Source organism: Macrobrachium rosenbergii, chromosome 18 (assembly GCF_040412425.1).
Source record: "Macrobrachium rosenbergii isolate ZJJX-2024 chromosome 18, ASM4041242v1, whole genome shotgun sequence".
Classification (NCBI taxonomy): Eukaryota; Metazoa; Arthropoda; class Malacostraca; order Decapoda; family Palaemonidae; genus Macrobrachium; species Macrobrachium rosenbergii.
The window spans coordinates 28496548-28504233 of record NC_089758.1 but is presented as its reverse complement, the minus strand read 5'-3'; the positions used below and the strand labels follow the sequence as shown (position 1 = coordinate 28504233).

At 35.8% G+C, this 7686-nt stretch overlaps 1 long non-coding RNA gene across 1 annotated transcript in view; it reads right to left on the bottom strand.

The window, feature by feature from the left end:
- Positions 1-5608, bottom strand: part of LOC136848236 (uncharacterized) — a 375132-nt gene extending 369524 nt beyond the window's left edge. The window contains exon 1 of the long non-coding RNA XR_010855981.1: positions 5473-5608. This is a non-coding gene — a long non-coding RNA (uncharacterized lncRNA). The remainder of the gene's footprint in view (positions 1-5472) is intronic.
- Positions 5609-7686: the final 2078 nt, after the last annotated feature.

Here is a 7686-nt window from a genome sequence, read left to right as displayed (position 1 = left end):
TCATCCACCCTCCAATCATCAAACATAATAAATTGCAGCCTTCTGGCCTCACTAGTTTTTATTTTATTTATAATCGTGCTTCTGGCAACGATATAGGATAGGCCACCACCGGGCGTTGGTTAAAGCTTCATGGGCCGCGGCTCATACAACATTACATCGAGACCACCAAATGATAGATCTATTTTCAGTGTCCTTAATTATGCGCTGTAGCGGCTGTACAGAAAACTAGATTGCGCATAAGTTTCTTCGGCGCATTTTTTGCTTCTTATTTTCACATCTGTTTTGGGATAGACTTCCAGTTTTTTAAATAGACGATTTAAAGTTGAGTGGATGACTGTGAAAGGCTGGAGTGAATCAGAAAAACAAATCTCCAGTAACTGAGGGATAAATGGATGGCAAAAAATTACAATGAAATGCCGGGTAACTTCTGACACACTAAGTTTAAGGCCCGACAAATCTTACAAAATGTAATTGGGATTTTTCCAAAAAGTAAATTGTAGTGAAAGTAAGAATAGAAATTGTATAAAGGTGTTTGGTTCCAGGGTTAATTGGGGTAAAAAACAAAGAGAGAGATTTTTCTTGAAGATGAAATAATCAGTACTGGGAAAGCTTGGTAGAGACTGATGTTTCCCAGTCTCCCATTCCTAGAAATTTTGATCAGTCAATACAAATCTAATTTAGGGTGGATTCTGTGCCCTTTTTTTTTTATCTTAGTGACGCTGAACGAAAGAAAATCTTTGACAATAATTACGTACATAATTCATTGGAAACTTCCTATTTAAGCACATATCGCACTTACTGAAAATCATGAAAATGAGACCATAGGTTTGCCTAGAGACAAAAGTAGCTAAAGTTATAGCCTACTGACTGAAACAGCCAAAATGAGACAGTATGTCGAAGATCAGAAAATTCGAAGAAATATGCCAAGCAAATAAACAATATTAAATCACACCGAATAATTTCCCATCCGCAGCGAAGTCTTGGCAGTTTCTGGCAAAGAAGACGAAAGCTCCGCAAACACATTTATCAGAAATTTCTTACGCTGCGCAGGATATTAATTTCTTTTATGTTTCCCGATCTGTGCTTCCTTCCTCTTGGCATATACCTCGTTGTCCATGAATATTCCATTTTATTGCACATATATTTTGTGTTGCATTTATCCCTTTTATCGCCTCCCTCGAATCCTTATTGGTTTGCATTCTCTTAATTTTGCGTCGAATTTTACCTTGAATAAAGAAAATGCATGTTTTCCATGCTAAAGCATGACGTTTGCAAATACTGAAAATTATTTATTTCTTGCAAGCTTATGTATGTATGTATGTATGTATGTAAGTGTACATTTATAATTTTATATAAACATATATTTATGTATACATATATGTGTATACATATATATGATTAACTTTATCACTTACACAACTGTTCTGTGCAGTAATGCAATTACTAACAGGACCTCAATAAAACTGGATGGTATCTAGCGGAGATATTTATTCAGGGAGAGTTACAAGCTTGTAACTTTTCCTGAATAAATATCTCCATAATACCACCCAGCTTTTAATGAGCCCCTGTTAGTAATTTATATATATATATATATATATATATATATATATATATATATATATATATATATATATATATATATATATATATATATTCCTCTAATCCTGTTAACAAGATATATTCATCAAGACAAAATGTTTTTCGCAATATTCTCCGGAGGTGATTCAACAGCCATCACGACCAGCTCTTTACTGACGACATGGGCGATCACATTTCCCTTTCTTTTATATATCTTCCCCAAGGGGATCACAATATCGCCTTATTCATCTTGGGAGTACGAGAAAGGGTGACGTTTGCTCTCTGTGATTGTCACCACAATTTTCCTGTCGTAAGATCTTTCTTTCTTTTTTTATGGGAGTTTCGCTTGTATTATATAACGCTGTTATATCACGGCATAATCTGGAGACGTGACGTATATGACACTCGGTTACGTAGGATGGAAATGTTATGCATTCTGTCTCCCTGGTGTACAGTACAGTGGGATGAGACGCTGTGAGGGGAAATTGCATAAGAGTGGAACACAGAATTTAGGCCAAAAGACTAGTGCTGGGACCTATGAAATGGAAGTTTAGGAGAGGGTGGATAGCAAGATGGAAGAGAATATCAAATGAGGTACAGCAAAAGGAATGAGAGAGGTAGCAGCTAGGGGCCGACGGGAAGCTGCACAGAACCTTAACTAATGCCTACAGTGCACCGCGTTTGGTGAACTGACGGTACTAACCCCCTATGGGGCATAAGGGATATTAGATGAGTTGATGGAGAAAGGGAAAAGATGATGATCTGGCCATGTCCTTAGCACAACCGTGGGAAAATAATACGTGACAGGGTCACCTTTGCTACCATGGGCACCACTAGAGTTGGAAGACCCAGGGCTACTTGAATAAAAACTATGTGGCACGTTGCTGGAGGCGAGTGGGGATTAGTGAAAGCGAAAGCACAGAAAAGACATGAGCGGCGGAATTTCACAAAGTATATCAGATGTATGATCGAAGGCCTCAGAAGTTGAAAATAATAACAGAAAAAAAGACCCACCTTACATAAACTCCCGTCTATCCTGCCCTAATCGCTGACCATTTTACACTAAAGAAGAACAGGTTATGTGGGTAGATAATGCCAGTGTGATTTTGTCACTTTTCTAGGGAAAAAAGCTCTCGAGCTTACGTTACTAAGTCTAACTAGAAAAACAAAATCCTTTTTCCTAAAAATGTTCATGCTTTTTATGTGTTTATCCTCCTTTGCGTAGAGGTTAATACAAAGGATGGCATTAATGTGATTCCTAGAGGGGGCAAAAGTCTAGTCCATATTTTCGTTGTCTTCTCTTTGGCTGTAAACATTTCTGCTCTCTCTCTCTCTCTCTCTCTCTCTCTCTCTCTCTCTCTCTCTCTCTCTCTCTCTCTCTCTGACTTATCTGTATAAAAGTTATTCTCAACTCATCTGCCTAACCGCCACCCACTTCCCCCTCCTCTCTCGCCCGCCGTGAAGATGTGTCACTTTTGCATGGGTAGCTCGTGATGGGTTGAAAGCGTATCCGATATCGTTGGCTTATTGTGATCAATATTCAAATTATTTCTTCTGTGACATATTTAAACGTTTATGTACACAAAGAACCCTCACACGTTCTCATATAAATCATAAACATACCAATTTGTACCGATTATATGCCAATATAAGCAAACGGATGACGAGCTTGAATCAGTCTAGGCAGATCAAGCGCAAGCGAACGGTGGGCTTTCACATATGTTTTATCTCATTACTGGTAAAAATTTTGAATGCCGTTTTCCCCTATATATTGACTTAAACTCTCCAACCAGCTGTTTTATTTAGGGGGCGCCCAAATCCAAATTCTCTGCAAATTCCGAAACTTACATGATACCAAGGAAAGTACTGTAAGTTTGGTACAGCCATGGCTACAGTTAGACCTATTTTCATAACCTGTTCAAATCTCAAAATTTCCTTATCATTCCAACTAATCTACGTGCAGTTTCATTGTAAGCATATAAAAATAACTTTATTATGATGCCAAAGCAATATCTACATGGTCAAAGCAGAAAATAACCGCTAGAACACGAAGCATGCACATAGAACGCTAGACCTATGCTACTGATTAGGAAGATATTTCATTTTACTGGCTTTCTTTTAGGCACACTTTCATTCCATATCAGTCAGCAGTACTTTATTATTGTAAAATTTCTTATTCATTCCATCTAAGTATCGTCCTAATGCTTTACATTACAAAAAAAAAAATGTCTAGCCTAGCCGTTATGCCATATATGTCAACACACTTAGGACAACGGGGGAACTCGAAGAGATTTAAAACTCTTGCTCGACATGTTATCTGGCAAAACACACTTTGCTATTTAAAGAATTTGTGTGTGTATATATATATATATATATATATATATATATATATATATATATAAAGTATTTTTAAACGAAAACCACAATGCCACTGCCACGCAACAGCTGAGATTCCCCGTCATCCCGCCAACGTTGCAGCGGCTGTTCCGTTAACCTCCCCCAGACAGCTTCTAGACAACAATATTTCAGACGATTTCGAATATTACCCTATTCGTGTAATTTATAAGCAAGAAATTATTAAAATGCCTTTTTAAGCATGTTCGCATAGCCAGTTGTCTTTTCATTTATTTCCTATGAGATAAAACAAATATTTAAAGCCCATCGTTCGTTTCCGTTTGATCTGCGAAGACTGATACAAACTCATTTTTTTTGTGAGCTGGTATTGTCATATTATCGATATAAACCGGTTTTCTTGTTTTTTTTTTTCATAAGAATGCGGGTTTCTGTATATATAAGCATTCACATGTATTACTGAAGAAATAGTTTCAATCCTTATGGCAATAACCTAACGATATCGGAAATATTGGCTTGAAGCCAATCACGAGATAGCTATGTTGGTGACAGGGCAAATGGAATGGTGCTCTTGTAAATATGTTCACCATAAAGAGTCAATAACACGGAGTGGCGATCTCCTGGTCCAGCACTACAATAACAGAGTAATTCTGCCTAATTTGGGACATAAATGTTCATAAAAGAAAGACAGAATAAATAGCCTATGTCCGCCGAATCAGTCATCATACCTCGGCAACAAAGGATCTTTAACTTGTTGTTCCCATTCTTCAAGACTATTTTATTCCTTGGCATGGTGATTCGAACTTTTACGCTGATATATTTTTTTCGTATGTAAAATCTAAGTTGTACTTAGAATAAAGTTTAAATGATGTAGCGTCTTTCCAAATGAGTAGATTGAGGGTATAGGCCTAGCTCTGGCCTTGGCTACCAAACATCATTTTCCTCCCATTACAAACCTAAGAGACATACAGTTCAACGAAAGCATCAATTAAACCAGTATCTGTTACAGATCAAAAAATGCAACTAATCTTACTTTGAATCGAATTACAGAAGTGGGTTTTCTACGGTTAGTTTACGTCGTCCTGAAATATTTTCGCCATGAGTGACGTCACGGGATTTCGTTGAGAAGCCGCGTATGTCAAAATGCAATTTTTGTTAAAATGACTCTAACGCTGGTTTTGCATGTCTAAAAATGAGAGGCTGATGGCATGGACAATATCCTGCAGGCCTACCTACTGTAAAGAAGTCCTGATAACTGATAAAATACAGCCGTTGTCTACTTGAATCTATAGGCCTAAGCCTACTTTCGGCTAAACATTGTAATAACTATCAGAATCTTTTGGACTTACGTTATGTGGAATATATAAGATGAATGACGTTATGATTTCAAGGTTGGAGTCACCACCGCAATTATGTGCCACAATAATGTGCTGAAAATTCAAGACACGTTAACGAGAAAGCGTAGCCTATCTCCTCCAAACATGGCATCTCCAACCGGCACAAAAATATACAGGGAAATAAACTTCAATACGCTTTATTTACCTTTGAAATGTTATTCCATCTTCTCTTGAAGTATTCCCACGCCCATTTCTGCAATGATAAGTCGTACAGCGCACAATTACGAAGATAAATATAAATAAAATGATCGCAGGACACGCCGCTGTAAGCAGCGCCGCCCTGGTGGCGCCTCACCAAACTACTTAGTACTACCCTAATGACAACATTCCCAGCTGATAACAACTATTTTACTGAAAATTTCCTTATTTTAGTTTTTATTTCTTCAGACTACATTTGTGGGTTAAACCTGGCGTTGTTTGTGAGATTTTACGTGTTTTTATGTTTTTGTGTGTGTAAGAGAGAGTACAATCAGCAGTGGGGCAAAATCTAAATTGTGGGAAAGAAGGGATAATGAGGCGTTTGTTCCTTAAATGACTTATTCTCTATTTTTGCAATTATGAAGCGTCATCTCCAGAATCCGTCATTATTATTATTATATTTCTACGTTTCTTGTTATTATTGGTATTTTACCTTTTTTATTATTACTGTGATTAACATCACTGCAGAGTTTTGTGATTTTCAATTTTCGCATTCAGCCTTGTGGACCTGACTTCTGCAACCAGCTAAGATCCCTACCTGGAAATTAATTGTCTGCAATCTGTATTTTTAATTGTTATAATTTTTAATATTTTCCTTACTGTTATTCTCCACTTAATTACTGTCATTACCATTATTATGAATTCTATTTTTTTCTACTTCTACAACAACTGTGTGGATACAACCGATTATTATCTTTATCATGTTATCTTATGTACCTAGATTGTATGTATTGTATTTGTATATTCCATGTATATGGCCCTGAGCAGCAATAAAGGATATTATTATTATTATTATTATTATTATTATTATTATCATTAGTAGTAGTAGTAGTAGTAGTAGTAGTAGTAGTAGTAGTAGTAGTATTAATCTGTCAGGATTCTACGAACTCATATATTTAAATCGTAAACGTTTTGCAATATGCTCTACTTACTTATCAGGAAGATAATTGTGAAGTGAATACCAGTCATTGATTGAACGATACGTATGTATATATATATATATATATATATATATATATATATATATATATATATATATATATATATATATAAATAAATATATATATCTCAAATTATATATATTTGTAGACGTATAACGTTATATAATGTCTTTAATTCAATTGCCACTGAGGAACTTATCAACAAAAGCAGATTAATACATTGCGGACAGATATTGGTATTTATGTATCCCTATGTGAAACCTTCATAATATGAATCACCAGTCGTAGAGCTGCTATTTAAACTCACTGTACTGCGGGAAGGGGTGACATATCTGAGGAGGAATATACGTGAATATCAGAGGAAAATAGACGCCAAAATATTTTAAATTTCGAGTTTCTTGTCTTTTATTGACGTATGGATATCTTGAGTGGGTTTTTAATGGGCGTTTAACATACCATTTTTTAGAGAATTTCAAAATCATCACGGTAACCATGAAAATTAAGATTAATTATGCATTTATATGGTTTTCTACATTGGTATTGATGTTTAATGTAACTAAATATAATGAACGATTTATCATACAAAAAAGGATCCACTATACCACGGACCAAAAAATTAAGTATATAGATCTTTGCAGGATATAGTTTTCTGTATCAAGTTTTATAAATATTTTATCAATATAGAAGCCAATACAAAGACAATGCTGATGACAATTATGAACTCGTGACCATGACAAAAATTAAGTATACCTTAGTTCTACCAGACCACAAACTATCGTACTTTGCATCAAACTACCGTAGTTTTTCATTAGTGGAAACCGAGGCTTAAACTCCTTTATCATCCCAAATGTTAACATACCCAAAAATAGGAGTACTCTCATTCTATCCAATTTTAAAACGAACGAACGTGCTTTAGCCGGATTAACGGCTAGCCCGGCTGGTAACAAAAACATGGGGATTAATGTAATGTAGGCCTATAAATCTGGTTTGTACTGTGTTTGGAAATCACCCGTTTTGACAAAATACATATCACATGTAAAAGGGTGTATCTGTCACCTCCATTGTAAAAATTAACGCTGTTCTTTTCAAGGATCTGTCAAAATATTATGGTGGAAAAAGATGAATGCATTGTGGACAAATTATGCATTTTTGGATCGTGGAACAATCTCCTCGTGGATGTTGTGTAATTGCAGCTTCAGAGTTTCAAGCAAAGGTGCAAT